At 41.1% G+C, this 17,076-nt stretch overlaps 1 protein-coding gene across 4 annotated transcripts in view; it reads right to left on the reverse strand.

Moving 5' to 3' along the window:
- The window catches only part of RNF216 (ring finger protein 216), a 142,795-nt gene extending 132,672 nt beyond the window's left edge, over positions 1 to 10,123 (reverse strand). For all 4 annotated transcript variants that reach the window (XM_032326721.1, XM_032326718.1, XM_032326722.1 and 1 more), the window contains exon 1: positions 9,960 to 10,123. The gene's annotated coding sequence lies outside the window, so the exon portion shown is untranslated. The remainder of the gene's footprint in view (positions 1 to 9,959) is intronic.
- Positions 10,124 to 17,076: the final 6,953 nt, after the last annotated feature.

A 17,076-nucleotide genomic window follows, 5' to 3' on the forward strand; every position in this document is an offset into this window, starting at 1 on the left:
GGACTGGAAAGCTCCATTTTGTAAAGATGTCAATTCCTCCCAAACTGATCTACAGATCTAATACAGCCTTAATCAGATTTTTAAAAAGTGGCTATATACAATATGATTTTAAAATCTACAGGAAAATGCAAAGAGCCAAGAATAACCAAGGCATTCATAAAGAAATACAAGAGGTGAAAGACTTACACTATTAGACAGTTGAGTCTTATTAATACAAAGCTACAGTTAATTAAAACCATGCAGTATTGGCAAAAGAAGAGAAAAACAGACGAACAGAGTCCAGAAACTGATTCATTCACATGCGGATGTCTGATTTATGACAAAAGTGGCACTGCAGAGCAGTGGAAAACACGTTTTTACTGTATGCTGTACTAGAAAGCTGTGGGGGAGGGCAGGAAGAATGAGGAACTAAGTCTCTTCCTCATGCCTTAGACAAAAATGACTTTAGGTGATTTCTTGATTTAAATAGGAAGGTAGAAGAGTTTCTAGAAGATACCTTAAAAAAAAAATGCCTTCACAAACTTGGGGTTGGGAAAGATAGTAGTACATATTATACTATTGTAAATATTGTACATTAAAAATAAAATTTTGTACATTAAAAATAAAAACTTCTATTCACAAAATAAATTATTAAGAGTGAAAAGGCAAGCCACTGGGGGAAGAAGCTGTCATATTTTGAAAATTGCATGAAAAGGGATTTCTGTGAAGTTGAAAAAGCTATCCTAAACTTACCCTCTTTCTATAAGTCCCAAAAAACCCAATTTCATTAAAAATGTGCAAAGATTCTGGCCTGCAAAAGTTTCTGCTAAAAAAATGAGTTTGAAAAGAACTGATGTCAAAACTCCTATAAAGTTGTAAGAAAAACAAGCAGTAGCAAAACAACATCCCTATAAACAAATACATGCCAGAAAAAAACACCCAAAGGACACTATGAAAATAATACAAGACATAAAACAACAACATAAATCAGAACAAGAAAACTCATAAATGGCATGGCAGATCTCAGGAAAGAAATAATATTTTAAGAAGTTTTAGAAGTGAAGACTAAATTAGAAGGAACATAAGTGTGAATAAACACAATACATACTGCTTAGGAGAACTGAAAGGTAAAAGGAAAACTTTAAATAGAAAAATAAAGAGATAAGGAACAAATATTCAAGACAAAGATTGTCCAGTGTAACAAACAGCAGCTCTTGAATAAATCAAGAGGGAAGAGAATACTAAAAATTGTGACAGAAAAAAATTTTATTTTTCCTAAAATAAAAATGTTAAGACTACATTTCAAAAGAATACAGTAAATACCTAAAAAAACCCAAGAAAAACAAAACAAAACAAAACAAAACAAACAAAACCCAAAATGACAACTACCAAGACACACAGACTTTAAAGGAAAAAAAAAAAAAATCTTTTTACGGGCTGGGCTTGAGCCAGTGAAAAGAAAGAAAATTAGATTAGCAGACTTTGATAGTGACGCTTTATGTCATTAGAAAATGGTGTAAGATACTTTTTTAAAAAATATAAACCAGAGATTTTATATCCAGCAAAAATAATTTCAAAGAAAAGGAGCACAAATTTATCAACATGTAGAACTTAGGATTACTGATTGTTTCTATAGGACCTTCCTAAGGAATCTGACAGAAAAATAAACTTTAGGCAACCAAAATGACTAAAGACAACAACACAAAGGCTGGCAGTAAACATTAAATATGTAATTAATTACTTGTAGCACAAAGATTAAATAAGAACTAAAATTAAGCAATATAGTTCAATTATAAAAATTATGGGGGGAAGCATAAACAAATCCTAACAGTTGAGACATTCTGAGACTTTCATTCTGACACTTTTTGTGTGTAACAAGTTAAAAAGATTAGCAGTTATGGCATATTCTATTAATCCCTGTGCCCTCAAGAATCAAGAATTTCAGTGTAAAAAAAGGAATCTTATTTATAATATAGAAGAAAAAGCCTATAGAAAAAAACCTATAAAAGAAGATTTAGGGCTCAACAGCCCTAAATCTGAATTAGTGTGAACTCATAAAATATTTTAGTTCTGTCCTGCCCCCCTCCACCCCCAAAGGCCTGAAAACCTATTACTTGTAGCAATGAACAATGCCTAGATTATGTCTTAAAATACTATCTCCCACCAAAAGAAACCAGGATTTTGGAGAAATTACTAATTCCAATTCTGGAGCAGGAATATTACAAAACGAGCCTACAATACCAGATATCATACCAGATATCAAGAAAGCAATCAAAAACTACTTATCAAAAGCTGGGTTCAGTCAGAATAACACAGAAAAAGAAAATCCTGAAGAGGCTCCCACTGGCCAAACTTGGGACAATTTGAGCTCCAAAAAAGATAATACTATGGTATGAGTCTCTTAAAAAAACATAAATAAAAATGGCCATAATTATTTTCCAAAAGGTCATTTTCAAAGGATACTATCAACCAAAACTTTATCTTTAAAACTGGTAAAACAGGGGTGCCTGGATGGCTCAGTCAGTTAAGCGTCTGTCTCGATTTTGGCTCAGGTCAGGATCTCAGGGTTGTGAGATCAAGTCCCACGATGGGCTCTGCGCTGAGTGTGGAACCTCCTTAAGATTGTGTCTCCCTCTTCCTCTCTATAGATAAACAAATAAGCAAGCAAACAAATAAAATATAGATGAAATAGAGGCAAGGAATTTGGTACTTTCTTGCCTTTTCTATATAAACTGTATGTAACTGGACAAATAGTAGACAAGAAAATGGTTTCTTTATAAAAAATATTCCAGTATTAATTTAAAAAATCCAACTAAAATACCATTTTGCAATCCTCAATGATTACTAAATCTGGATCTGAAGTATCACTGGCTGCTAACATCGTAGAGAGAAGAACTAAGTGCCTTCCAAGGAAAGAACATGATCTACAGTCTTGTGAAAGAGATGGAACCAGAGTTAGGACAAGGATCTGGATCCAACCCCTTTTAAAATAGAGGCTAGACAGAAAATGAAATTTTTGAACTGCAGCATAATTATGCAACCCAGACCATATATTCTCAATGGGAGTGCTTTTGCAAGGGTGTGAAAAGATCTTAAGATATTACAGTGGTTTGTGACCCTCCAAAATTCAGTCCCATCCAGTAAAATCTTATTCCTTAGTATTTAATGAGAAAGGATTAGAAATAAAAATGTTTTAAAAGGTTCTATATGGGGATGATAATTTTTTTAGAAGTCTGATGAACACCTAGCTAGGCTCTGGGAATTACAGGCTAAATGGATCAGGCTCAACAACAGATAAATTATAAGGAAAAAAAAAAGGAAGAGGAAACTTAGATTTAAAAAATACATCAGAATTTAAAAATGAGATTACAGTATCTAGGAATATACTCTTGGGTGATAAAATAAACATGAAAAAATGATTATAAAAGTCAGATTAAGAGTTAATATTGAAGGAAGGAATGAGTTATGATCAGGATAGGAGAACATGGACATGGCTTAGAGATGGGAGTTTACTTCTTAGACTGGGTGGTGGATACAAGCATCTTTTAATCCATTAAGCCATTCATAATGGTTGAGGGAAGGAATCCAAATATAAGAGAATATACCTCGAATGACTTCATTTAGATGAAGAAACTGAGTTTGGGGTCAAACTTCTTTGTGTGTACTCTATTTCAAAATAGGAAAGTTAGGGGAACAAAAGCCATTATGAGAGAAAAAAAGTGGTTGCCTCTGTGAAACAGTAGTGTTTTGAACCATGTGAACCATTTTCTTGCTTTATTTTAATGAAAATAATTAAGAACCAACGTTCTTGGTGCCAAGAAAATCTCAATTTTTTCCACCTTCCTGGGAGAAACAACATGCTTTAGAGAAAGTAGACCCCATACTCTGGCTTCTCACACAATGATGCCTACACAAAGTTAAAAATCAAATAACATCAGCATTTTTCCAACATAGAGAATACTAAGTTGTGTATCAAGACTAAATTTAATAGTAAAACTTTCTGATATCTGTAACTGGACAAAGGTATCTCAATTTTTAAAAATTTACAAATCTCCCTTGAAATAAAAGTGGCATCATTTATAAACAGCATGGTAAAAGAGTTCTAATGTCAAATTTAAACTGTATTCAAATCATTACTTTTCTTTCAAATGCAATTTTAAAAAAGTATTGTGAACATAATCCCACTAACCACGTTTCTTGTTTCTTCTTTTACCACAAGGTTCTTTCAATTTTATACTGGAAGTCAAAGGGACATGTGACTCATTTTACATATACCTAATTTAGCTAGAATGTCAAGCTTGTAGTTAAACAGATTACTGGCGGTGCTTTAAAAGCAAGATTCCTCATGAGCGAGTGGTACATACAATGTCCCCAAACTTCAGTGAGAAAAGTAGTCTGACGAGGGAATTTCTACTCCTTACTAGCTTCTATGCAAAGGTCATTAAAGTCCCTGACACTCGGTCCTCTCATCTGGGCTTCAGATCAAACTACCTAAGCATGAACCCTGGTTTCACCATTTAATGACTCAGTGACTGCATAAATTGCTCAATCTCTTGGACCTAGTTTATTTGTAAAATGAGGATAGTTGTTTTAAAGTTGAATATATTTACCATAGTGCGTGGCACATGCCCAGTGTCACATTATGGCTACTATTATTCCCTATGAAATGGAAATTGCTATTCTTACCTTGTAAGGTTGTGCTGGAATATGAGAAGCCGCTTTGTAAATGGTAAATGTCACCAAAACAGGAGCTTGTTATCAAAAGTACACAGTAGATGTACAGTGTTTATTAGTAAGCTGACAATATAGCCAGCTTTGGGGTAGGGCTTTATTTTCCTCTTCCAGGTTACTTTTTGCTAGTTTTATGATAACTATTCAGTTAAACTTTTACTTCCTTCTATAAGAAACTTCATTTTTCCTCTGGAAGTAGCTTCTTCATCACACAGCTGAAGAAAATGGCTCAATAAATGTGGAATCCAGAAATGAGAAATGCTACCTAACAGAATAGTTTTTGCCTCTTCCTTTTATTGTAAAAATTATCATATATACATTTGTGTCTATACTGTATAGTCAATACATCAGATAATGCTTCCAGATTAGCATACATTTTAGCACTTCCTCACCCCACAGAGAATTGTTATGTAGTACTACTGTATTGTAAAAACTTAAGAAAAATGAGGTGACAATTCTATATTCTTTTCCACCTCCTACAATTGTCCTCATTACCTTTTTAAAAATCTCCTCTTCCTTGGATGGATATAGCAACACGTGACAAAGTTCACATGTCAACTGTGTTCTCCATATGCCCTTGACTACATCTTATTCAGAGCGGTATTTCCTGTGTCTGGCACAGTTTTTGAGTAAAGGAGTGGCTCCAAAGACATCTTCATCCATCAGAGCCATATATAACCAGAGTTAGGGTTAAGTGACAACAATCAGTTTATCAGGATTTTCTTCGGTCATAAATTTCTTCTCATCCTTCTATTTGTGTTACATCTCCATTTTTCCTTCCACATGCTAATAATACTGCATGGTCCTGGGGTTTGTGATGTTCCTGCTTTCCAGAATAATCCCCATAATTATGTCTGTCACATCTGCAACACTGGTCTTGGGGTAGTATGTTTCCAAGTTAATGAGTTAATCTCTGTGAACATTCCAGCATTAGGTGGGTGAAGCAGAGCCAGGTAGAGGCTGCAAGAAGCTGTATGTGCCCACATCGTACACTCCACAATACTGTTTCCCAGCATGGTTTTCTGAGAGATTGTAAGTGATTATTGCTCTTCATTCAAACCCTAGCTCCTCATCTTATCCGTCGTTTGGATATTCATTCGCTGTAAGCCTATACTAAGGTTAAATCAATATTAAATCAACACAACAAAAAGTGAATAATGGTTATTTCTAAGTACAAAGTTTAGAGTAGGTTTTTTTTTTTGCTTTGTTATATTTCCTGACTTTTCTATACTGAACTTGAATTATTTATATTATCTTTTCTTTTTTCTTTTTTTAAGTAGGTTCCATGCCCAGTGTGGAGCCCAACATGGGGCTTGAGCTCAGGACGCTGAGATCAAGGAGCTGAAATCAAGTTGAATGCTTAACTGACTGAGCCACCCAGGCACCCCTACATGGCTATTTAAGATTAAAATACATTAAAGAATTAAGCAAATACTACTGTCATCTTGCCATGTAGTATAAAACAGTTGTGGGGTGCCTGGGTGACTCAGTTCATTGAGCATCTGACTTTGGCTCAGGTCATGATCTGGGGATCCTGGAATCAAGCCCTACATCAAGCTCTGTGCTCAGCACGAAATCTGCTGGTCCCTCTGCTGCTCCCCTTGTGTTCTTTCTTGCTTTCAAATATATCAAGTCTTTAAAAAAAAAAAAAAAAGTGTTATGCACCATGGGGAATACGTACAAAGAAAATCCAACATGGATTTTGCCTCAAAAAACTTGGGGGAGTAAAATCAGTGAGAGAAACTCAGTACACAATGAAGCACACTACAAAATAAAAAGAAATAGCACAATAAAGACACTATTCCAGTTGGGAGAGGGCAGGTAGTGAGGGAAGCTTTGCCCAGATAGTTGTATTTAAGCTGAAATGAATGCTATGTAGCTCCAAGCTTTGCCTTTAAGAGAACTTTAGGCAGCTTCCACCTAGGGCTCCTGGAGGCCAGAATTACCATTAAGAAGTCTGCCTCCTGATGGAGAGAGCACACAGAAAGCCGACACTACCCAGAGAAATAAAACATAGCTGAGCCCTGCCTCCCGGCAGTCCGTGACAAGGCATGGAGTGAAAAAGCATTTTGGAAGTGGAACCTCCAGCCCTACCACCTCTGCTAGCAACATGTGGACCACGGGGGAAAAAAAGAAATTCCACATTAGTCCTTCCCAATCTCCTGAGTCACAAAATTGCTGACAAATAAAATTGTCATATTAAGTTATACGTTTGAGTGGTTTGCTCTGTGCATCTATGGATAACTGAAGTACAGGTCAAATTTTATTTTCTAACCAGTAAGAAGTAATACAGAGACTTGTACTTTAGGAAAATCAACCTAACTGCAATGTGTAAGACTATAAAAAACATCTAGTAGCAGGAAACCCAGGAAACAAGAGGCAGTGAAGTATGAACTAGAGATAACAATAAGCAGGGAAAAGAAAAAGATGTAAGATACCAACTACGGTTAGATTCAATGGGATTTTTGTATGTAAAGAGCCATGAGGCAAGAAGAAAATAAAGGAGTCAAAGTTGACTTAGATGTTGAGGACACCTAGATGTTGGGTGACTGAAGGATGGCAATCCTATTAAGAAGGAACAAGGCAAGTGAGTTCAGAATAAAAAAAAAAATACAATGGGTGTATATTTTAATATATAGACAAAGTGAAAGAATTAAGATAAAATGGCATTCATAACCAAAGACAGAATTATGTAGACAATTAGTCTGCAGTTTTAGCAGAGTTCAAAAGAGCTCTAAAAATCCTCGTATCAGGGTCTTTCTACAATAGGAAAAGTTTAAAACCAAAAATTAAAATCTTCACTGGGTTGGCTAAAATGTTTAACATATATAACCTAAGATTTTCCTCAAATGTCGAGTAAAAATTGATTCAGAAACTGGAATAAGCAAGCACAGTCTCATCCACAAAAGGAAAAAAAAATCGTTTTCAACAATCTTTTTACAGGTGAATCCTCTGTGAACTCATGATACGAGACCCCTTCTATCTCAATAGTGTCTGACTTATCTTCATGTAGCATGGAGGTTGGTTTGTTGGTTTTTGAATCATAAAATCTCATCATGGTAGGACCAAAATCCCATGGCCTTAGGACCCTTGCTGACACAGCTAGCCTCAGTTTGCACCCCTCCCCTATTCACAATTCTGCAGGGACCATGGCTCAGTCCCTTGAACAGGCCATGCTCCTTCCTCTTCCCTCTAGCTGGCTGATTATTTTTCACTGTCTCTGACCAAATAAACTCCATTCATCCTTGAGTTTCTCATCTTAAGTATCACCTCCTCAGAAGGAGGACCTTTCCTGACCATCCCCCACTGTTCATTCACACAACATATCACAATCCTCCAGAGTTCTTGGCACAATAATCTACAATTACTTAGAAAGCTGTATTAGATAGCTAGCTCCTCTGCTAAAGCAAGTTCTAAAGATGTAGGACCCTACATCTTACTGACTCCCATAGCCACAGGACAGAGAACATTGCCTGGCCCCAAGTAAATACTCCAGAACTTTTCAAATAAGTATCATTCATAGGTATAGCAAAATAATTAGGAGCATAAACTATGGAACCCAACTGAGTTCAAGTTCCAGCTCTGACCCTTACAAGCTTTGTGACTGTGTAAGTTATTTTTCAGTACCTCGTTTCCTTCCTTGTTAAGAACAGAACCCCCATCACTGAAGATTAAAGGAGTTAATACATTTAAAATGCTTAGAACAGTGTCTAGTACATAGTAACTGGCATCATGTTTTGTCTTACTGACAATGAAAATAACATCGCCAGCTAGTTATAAGGTCTGAAAAGAACCTAACACAGCCTGGAATATAACGAACACTGATTAAACAGAAGCCATCAGGGGCGTTGGGTGGCGGTCCTGGGATCGAGCCCCGAGTTGGGCTCTCTGCTCAGCGGGGGGCCTGCTTCTCCCTCCTCCTCTGCCGGCCTCTCTGCCTATTTGTGATCTCTGTCAAATAAATAAAATCTAAAAATAAATAAAATAAATAAATAAATAGAAGCCATCAGAGTTAGCAAGCAAAGGTGCTCTCGTCTACCCTATTTCATAAACTTTGTCTCCTTGACTCCCATTTCAACTTTCAACTTCCTTTATTGGATTTCCTCCACAGGGGCTGGAAGGCTTCTTTTTCACTTGCTGCCCGCTAACCTCTATTTAGGATTACGGGGGGGGGGGGGGGGAGATCCCAAATCTGGCCCCAGGTTCTCCTCAGAGTCACACCATTCCCTATGCCCAGCCCCAATAAATCACCCATACAATAAACACAAACAAAGCACGGCTGTTCCTCGGCAGTCGTTCTTCACGCAAGCGTGCTAAAATTGAGGTCGGTCCTAAAATCTTCCCTGATCTCTCCCAGCTCCCAGCAGGGTAAATAAATCTTCTCTTTGCATTAGCAAAGTTGCTTAGGACGAGCTCGACCCAGGCACTTATCACGTGTGCGATATTCGGGTTATTTACAGGGCCCCTGGCTGGTTTACATGGGACCCCGCAGGCACCCTGGGGGAGGGGAGGGGTCTCCCACAGGACTGAAGTGGCCCAAAGTTTTGAGACAATCGTTCCACGCAGTCTCCAGCCACATCCCACGCGGGAACGCCGGTCTCGTTCACTGCGCGGCGCTCCAGGCACATTTTGTCGGGCTCGCGTTCCCCGCGCTGCACGGGGTTTTGACGCACTTGGATGTCCTCACGAGGGCTGGGTGGGAGTCGCCGGCTTCCTCGAGAAGACAGCCCTCCTGAACCGAGTCGGGAGGACTGGGGACTGAGGCCCGGCGCCCCTGGGCCGGGGGCGCCGTAGTTCAGAATCACAGGGCATCGCTGCCCGCGCGCTCCAGGCCGCGCTCGGCTCCACCGACGCCGCCTCCCGCGAGGTGCCGGCGGGGAAACTCGGTCTTTCGGCGCTTTCGCCCTCGCGCAGCAGGCCGAGGGACCGGCCCGCGAAACTTCCCGAAGTGGCGGGCGCGGGGGAGGGTCCGCCGGCCGCCTGCGCCTTTGTGGCTCCCGCCTCGCCGCCGGCCCCGCTGCTCGAGCCGCCCTGCGCTCAGCGGCGCCCCGCGCGGCCCCGGGCCCGCTCGCGTTCGGGCGGCCGCCGCGCCAGGCCCGCGCCCCCGACTCTGCGGCCCCGCCGCCCCTCACGGCCGTGGCCCCAGCCCCCGCCCCCACCCCGGGGCTTAATGGAGGCGCCGGGCTGAGACGCCACTCGCCTCACGCGGCCTGCCGAGGAGCCGGGTGCGCCCCGCAGCCGACACTTACTCGCCACTCAGCTCGCCGGCTCGCCAAGCGGGCTCGGCGGCCTCTGTCGCCACGGCTTTTAGTCACCAGAAGCGGCCGCCGACAGCTTCGTCGCCGCCGCCGCCGAGGCCGCCGCTGCACTCCTTCCGGCCCCGCCGCGGCTTCACCCCGCGCCTGCGCACAGCGCCCCCTCCCGACTAATGACAGGAAGAACCATAGAGGCACGCCGGGTGCTAGGGAGGAGGGGCCTGGGGAGTAGGACCATAGAGAGGGACCTCTGTCCGCTCACCGCCCACTGAGTCTTGACTCCCCCACGAGGTGGGAGGACGAAGGAAACTGAGGCGCCCCTCCCCCAACCCCAGGAAGTGTCACCCTCTCCCTAGAGCTGAAAAAGGGGGTGTTTTGGGGGGGGATGTTGGGAGGGAGCAGGTGCCCATGGAAATCTACTGGATATACACTTATTTGCACCCCTTGCCTTTGGAAAATCATTCATTCAACGCATATTTTTGGAGAGCTTCCTGTGTGCCAGGCACTGTTTTAGGAACTGGGGATACAGCGGTATGGAAGGTCCCTGTCCTCCCAGAGCGATGTTTTAGTGGGTAAGTATATAACCAACTAGCGAACTCACTAACAAACGAACTAAATATTAGCCTAAGCAGGAAGTGTTGTGGGTGGGGGGGACCCACAGGAAAAATAAAGCAGAGGGAGGGGTAGAGAGTGACGGAGGTACAAGTGTGGTCAGGGAGTCTTCTGAAGAGGGGACATTTGAGCAGAAAATGGAATGACATAAGGAGGTGAGCTATGGCGACCGCTGGGAGGAAACACACTTCAAGCAGAGGGGCTATGCCTGGTGTGTTAGAGAAACTGTGTGGGTGCCTGCAATGCAGGGAGTGAGACAAAGAGTGGTAGGGAATGGGGGTGGGCCAGGTGATGGGGGGCCAGGTCAGAGAAGGTCTTAATACGGAATCTGTACTTTATTCTGCGATGGGAAACTACTAGAGAATTGGGAGTGGGGGCGTGGTTTGATTTTTACAAAGAGGACTCTGGTCCTAGAGAGCTCAGAGTAGAAGCAGGAATGCTAGTTAGGAAGAGACTGCAGGAGTCCAGGTAATACTGGATGGTGACTTTAACTAGTACGGTCAGGAAGGAAGTGGGGACAAATGATCAAATTAGGGATTTTTTTTTTTTCAGGTGGAACAGAGAGATTTGCAGATGGATTGGATGTGAGGTGAGAGGGAAAGGAGTCAAGGGTAAATACAAGGTTTTTGGCGTGTGCAACTGGGTGAATGGTGGTTTCGGTCACAAATACGGGAGGGGGGATTGGGAGGGATTGATTTTAGTTGGAGTAGGGAGAAGTGAACATGTTTTGGGCACGTGAAATTACCAACTGGATCTTCAAGTAGAGACATCAGTAGGCAGTTGGGTATATGTCTGCAGCTTCAGAAAAACAGATGGTAACGCAAGACTAGGGATTTAAATTGGGAATCACTGAGATAGAGAAAATGTGTAAAACGTAGTGAGTGTAGGTAGGGACGAGAGGAAAGCTGAGGATGGATTTCAGGGTCATGTCAACATCTGGAATCTAGAGAAGGATGCTGCGGAGGAAAACCAGGAGAGTGTGATATCTCAGAGGCCAAAGAGAGAAAGTATTTCGATAAGAAGGAAATGATTGGCATTTCCAAATGCTGCTCAGAGAAGCCATACGATGGGACTGAACCTTTGGGAAAGGAGAAGGAGGGAGGTTAGCTGACAGTGAGGTCGGGGAGAAGATCTGAGAGTTTGGTGAAGAAAAGAGCCAAGGGTGAAATGACCAGCCCAATGCAGTAGTGGAGTTCTGTGATCCGAAATTTGAAATGGGGCCAGGCAGCAAGGATGTGGATCTTTCTCCAGCAACCTGCTTATGTGCAGGGGGAAGAAGGAGCTGGAGAGATAGGAGGGGGCCAAAGAGAGGTGTGCTTGGCACTGAGATTTTGGAGATGATGCACTTGTCAGTAATGATAAAGCCCATGGGCAACTATGAGCATGGCTGACGTGGGGAGGAGGTGTAGATCTTCCAAGGGGAGGAACCAAGAAACAAAGGCATGGATGTAGCTAGATTATTTAAAAGGATATTAAATCATCAAGAAATTTGTCAGAAACAGGGGTAGGGCACAGAATGAGACAAGTCCTAAAATCTTCAATGAATAAGAAGGAAAGACCGGTTGCACAAGGAAGAGGGTGGTAAGGTCTGATGGCACAGGCTTCTGAAGATTTAATTAATTGTGGTCATTGTTAGTGATATGTAGACCCTGCTCCATCTTTTAAAAAATATATTTTTTTAAATTTGTTAGGTAGAGAGAGAGAGAGCATGTAAGCTCACAAGCTGGGGGAGCAATAGGCAGAGGGAGAAGCAGACTCCCCACTGAGCAGGGAGCCCCATGCAGGACTGGATCCCAGGACTCTGGCATTATGACGTGAGCCAAAGGCAGACGCTTAAACGACTGAGCCACCCAGGTGTCCCTGGCACTGGTCCCTCTAATCAGGATGACACTGATGAGTTCACACCTGTCCTCTCATTGAACCATAAGACAGCAGAGCAGGACAGGGAACAGTCTTCAACAGACCTCAAACATATGAGCAGTACAGCAACACTGCAACATTTGCCACCCATGACCCATAAGTATTATTTTGTTCTTTAGATGGTTTCATTTTTGTCAAAATATATTTAAAAAATTTAAAAACCCATGACCCATAAGTATTATTTTGTTCTTTAGATGGATTCATTTTTGTCAAAATATATTTAAAAAATTTAAAAACCCATGACCCATAAGTATTATTTTGTTCTTTAGGTGGATTCACTTTTGTCAAAATATATTTTAAAAAGGAAGCCTTATTTCGCTCCATAAATAGAAAACAAGTCTCACTTTGATTAAGCAGAAAATGACCATAAAAATGGAGTCCATGAAATACAACAATGTTGTTGAATTCTTAAAAAGTCAAAATTAGAGTAAACCAACAAATAAACTGCAAAAGTTAAAACCAAGGTGTGAAGCATAGACCTGAAAATCTGCTTCCTCAAGAAAAGGATGGGAATCTGAAACTAATAGAACACAGTATGTTAACGAACTGGAATGAGGGACACCTGGTGGCTCAGTCGGTTAAGCGTCTGCCTTCGGCTAACGTCATGATCCCAGGGTCCTGGGATCGAGTCCTACATAGGGTTCCTAGCTCAGTGGGGAGGCTGCTTCTTCCTCTGCTTGTCCCACCCACTGCTTGTGCGTGCGCGCTCTCTCTGACAAATAAATAAATAAAACCTTTAAAAAAACCTAATTGGAATTAAAATAAAAACCTTAAAAAAGCACCCAGCTGGCTTAGTCAGTAAGGCAAATGACTCAATCTTAGGGGCGTGAGTTCGAGCCCACATTGGGTGTAGAGCGTGCTTAAGAAACAAACAGAAAGTGAAAAAAATTAATTCAATTTAAAAAGAGAGAGAGAGAGAGAAAGGATGGAATAGTTTGATGGACTAGTTTGTGATCAGTCGGAAGTAAAGGAATTTTTGCTCCATGTTTTTAGTTTAAGAGAAATGAAGTCCGATGTCAATAAGAGGGGTCACTCTTTTTCTTCTCTCTCTCTTTTTTTTTTTTTTAAAGATTTTATTTATTTATTTAACAGACAGAGATCACAGGTAGGCAGAGAGGCAGGCAGAGAGAGAGACAGGAGGAAGCAGGCTCCCCGAGGAGCAGAGAGCCCGATGTGGGGCTCAATCCCAGGACTCTGGGATCATGACCCGAGCCGAAGGCAGAGGCTTTAACCTACTGAGCCACCCAGGCGCCCCTCTTTTTCTTCTCTTAATGTTAATCAGCACCAGCAATCAGAAAGGGCAGAAGATACCTGCTTGCGGACAGAACTGTTGTCCAGAAGCAATACTTTCCTGTTTTCTTGGGTAGAAGCATGTGAATTCAATTCCATCTGTGGAAATTCATATCGTGTGTGCTGGGTATATTTCCACGCAGTCATGGTGGAAGGGATGACCCCTACGAGCGCTACAAGCATTCCAGAAAGCTGGGGGTACAACTCACACACCTCTGTGAGTCATCGCAAGACCGCTGCCTCTATTAAGTTTTCTGGTTACAATTAGTGGCCACTTGTAAAATCATTTATAATCACAGAGGACTGTCATTACCACAATTTGTAAATCATCTTCACTTTGTTCCCAAGAGCTATAAGTACTGCCATCACTTTTATCTAGATGAAGCTGTGCTAGTCTGGCCATGGAGGAAATTATTCCCAAACTCTGTCTGCTTTCAGAAGCAGTAATTTCCTGCTATTCTATCACATTGATTTTTTTTTTTAATCAGTGTTATTGCAGAATGATTTATATGCAGTACAAGGTGCCCGGTTTAAGTGTACATTTCTGAGTTTTGACAGATTTATATGCCCACGCATGCAACCGCCACCACCATCAAGATAGAGATCATTCCCATCACCCCAAAATATTCTCTGGTATTTCTTCCTCGACCTGTGGTGCTCTTTCCACCATCTCTAACACTGGTGCTAGGCAACCACTCATCTGCTTTCTGTCACTTTAGATTAGAATTGCTTTCTCTGTAGTTTCAGATAAATGAGATCATAAAGCAGGTACCTTCGTGTCTGGTTTCTTTTGCTCAACGCATGTTTATTTTCTTCATTATTTTCATTGTGGCAAAACGCACATAACCAAATATTAAATCTTAACCATTTTTAAACAAACACCTCAGTGGTATAAAACACATTCATAATGTATGTTGTGCCAACCGCCATCACCATCCGTCTCCATAACATTTTTCATTTTACAAAACTGAAATTCTGTACCCGTTGAATGAGACCCCCACCTCCCCCTGGCAACCACCATTCCACTGTCTGTCACTGTGATTGTGATTGCTCTAAGAACCTCATAATCAGTGGAATCATGCAGTATTTGTGACGGGCTTATGTCCCTCAGTATAACGTTCTCAAGGTTCAGAATGTCCTTCCTTTTTAAGACCGAATCATATTCCATTGTGTGCATGACACATTTTGTTTTAGCCATTCATCTGTCAATGGACACTTGGGTTGCTTTCATGTCTTAGCAATTATTGTGAACATGGGTGTTCAGTGATCTCTTTTAAGACCCCACTTGCAATTCTTCTGAGCATATTTCCAGAGTGGAATTGCTGCGTCATACGGTAATTCTATTTTTTAAAAAAAGATTTATTTATTCATTTATTTGACAGACAGAGATCACAAGTAGGCAGAGAGACAGGCAGAGACAGAGGAGGGAGCAGGCTCCCCGCTGAGCAGAGAGCCCGATGTGAGCCTCGATCCCAGGACCCTGGAATCATGACCTGAGCCGAAGGCAGAGGCTTTAACCCACTGAGCCACCCAGGTGCCCCGGTAATTCTATTTTTAATTTTTGAGGAAACATCACATTATTTTCCACCATTGACATTGCCCCGGACTGGGTACACGGGTCCCAATTTCTCCACATTCTTGCCTGTACTCATTATTTTCTGGTTTTTAATAGTAGCCATCTTAGTGAGTGTGAGATGATATCTTTTTGTAGTTCTGATTTACATTTCTCTAATGGTTAATGATCTTTAGCATCTTTTCATGGGCTTACTGGCCATTTGTATATTTTCTTTGGAGAGATGTCCATTCAATCTTTTGGCCATTCTTGTGTGGATTTGTTTGTTTCTTGGTTGTTGAGTTTCAGAAGTTCTCTATATATTCTGAATATTAATCCTTTTTCAGATGTATGGTTTCCAAATATTTTCTCCCATCCTGGGTTGCCTTTTTTTTTTTTTAACCCTGTTGATATTGTCTTTGATGCACACAATTTTTAAATTTTCATGAAGTCCTATTTGTCTCTTTTTTCTTTTGTTGCCTGTACCTTTGGTGTCACAGCCAAAAAAATGACTGCCAAATCCAATGTCATGAAGCTTTTGCTCTATGTCTTCTCCTACTTTTATAATTTTGGGTCTTTCATTTAGGTTGATCCATTTTTAGTTCATTGTCATATATGGAATTAAGTAATTCATTTTTAAAAAATTTCCATGTGGATATGCACTTTTCCCAGCATGATTTGTTGAAAACACTCATTTCCCCCATTGAATGGGTTTGACATCTTTGTTAAAAATCATTTGACCATATATTTGAGAATTTATTTCTGGACTCTTTATTCCATTGGTCTGTATGTCTGTCTTTATGCCAGGACCACACAGTTATGAGTACTGCGGCTTTGTAGTGAATTTTGAAATTAGGAAGTGTGGGTGACTTACTTGGTTAAGCATCCAACTCTTGGTTTCAGCTCAGGTCATGATCTTGGTGATTGTGGGATCAAGCCCCACATGGGTCTCTGGCTCAGTGTGGAGTCTGCTTCAGATTCTTTCTCCCTCTTCCCCTCCTCTCTCCCTCTCTCAAATTAAATAAATAAAAACTTAAAAAAAAAAAGAAATTAGGAAGTGTGACTCCTCTGGGCTTTTTCTTTCTCAAAATTGCTTCAGCTGCTTAGGTCCAATCAGGATTCTATATGAATTTTAGGATGGGTTTTTCTGTTTGCTTAAAAAATTTTCCTAGGATTTTGATGGAGATTGCATTGAACCTATAAATTTCTATAGGTAATATTGACATCTTCACAATATCAGTGGTTCAAGTCCATGTACCTGGGATGTATTTTCATTTGGTTATGTCTTCCAGCAATGTTTTGCAGGTTTCATTGGACAAGACTATGTCAGCACGTGCTTTTTAGGTTTCTCTGCGTTGTTGATGTGTGCCAGTGGTTTATTCTTTTTGTTGCCAGGTAGAGTTCCGTTGCATGGATATAGCACACTTTGTTTATCCACTCACCTGTGCATGGGCACTGAATTGTTTCCAGTTTGGGGCTATTTTGAATGAAGCTCTAAGGAACACTAACGTATATGATTTTAGGCAGATATGTGTTTTCATCTCTCTGGGTGTGGAATTGCTGAGTCATGTATTAAGTGTCCAACTGTTTTCCGAAGTTGTTGTGCCATTTTGCTTTTCCACTGGCAAGGAAGGAGAGTCCCAGGTCCTCCTTCTCCTCCTCAGCAGTCTTTAATTCCAGCCATTGTGATGGACGTATGGTGCTGTACTGGTGTGGTTTTAGTTTGCATTTCCCTGA

This window comes from Mustela erminea, chromosome 20, assembly GCF_009829155.1.
Source record: "Mustela erminea isolate mMusErm1 chromosome 20, mMusErm1.Pri, whole genome shotgun sequence".
Lineage (NCBI taxonomy): Eukaryota > Metazoa > Chordata > Mammalia > Carnivora > Mustelidae > Mustela > Mustela erminea.